Source organism: Centrocercus urophasianus, unplaced genomic scaffold (assembly GCF_019232065.1).
Source record: "Centrocercus urophasianus isolate 14NV4802_14NV808 unplaced genomic scaffold, USGS_Curo_1.0 seq_35, whole genome shotgun sequence".
In the NCBI taxonomy this organism is placed as follows: domain Eukaryota; kingdom Metazoa; phylum Chordata; class Aves; order Galliformes; family Phasianidae; genus Centrocercus; species Centrocercus urophasianus.
In genome coordinates this window covers 7,017,006-7,017,945 of record NW_024884922.1, presented here as the reverse complement: position 1 = coordinate 7,017,945, position 940 = coordinate 7,017,006, and positions in this window count along the sequence as shown.

The window sequence follows — 940 nt, the reverse complement described above, 5'->3', positions numbered from 1 at the left end:
AGATGGAGGTCGGAATCTTCTCTCATGTAACTGGTGATAGGACTGGAGGGAACGGCTTCAAGCTGCACCAGCGGAGATTTAAGTTGGACATTAGGAAATTCTACTTCTCTGAAAGAGAGGTCAGGCAGTGGAATGGGTTGCCCAGGGATGTAGCGGAGTCACTGACCCTGGAGGTGTTCAAGGAACATTTGGATGTCGTGTTGAGGGACATGGATTAGTGAGAACTACTGGTGACAGGCGGGTGGTTGGACTGGATGATCTTGTAGGTCTTTTCCAACCTTGGTGTTTCTGTGATTCTGTGATAATTCATTTCATTGGTTTTTCTGCACCAGAAATAATTGCAGCCATATTTACTGCTGGGGAAAGTAGAGATGCAACTGATAAGAGAACAGCTTTGTTTAGGATAATGAATAATTTAAGTTGCAAATTCACCAGAAATATGAAGACTGAAGGACTGATTTTTGCTTCCTTTTTTGTCCCAGGAATGAGATGGAGCCTTAACTCTTGAGTGTGGTTGATGTCCATAGTTTCTGTCACTGGGATCATCTGTTCAGCTCTTCTACATGGCAAAATGTAGAATTTCACCATGTGGGGGTGGTCACTGGCCACAGTTTCACCATGCAGGGACGTGGGCTGCCTATGAGTTGGCAGTGAGGCTGCTTTTGCATTCAGTGGTGAGACGAGCATTCAAGGAATAATTCCTCTTTTCCTACAACAAATATCACAGGCAGAATAAAACATAATTTTGACTATAGAGAGAGCTTTGATGGCTCATTTTCCCATCTGCCAGGACAGAGGTTATGCACTGAGCCCTTAACTTCTCACTGAACTGAAGGAGATGCTTCTAGAAAGATACCCTAAAAAAAAAAAAAAAAACAAACCAACTTTATTAGAAATTGGCAGTTCTTCCCCATAGTGCCCCTCTCCAGGTTGTAGGCTC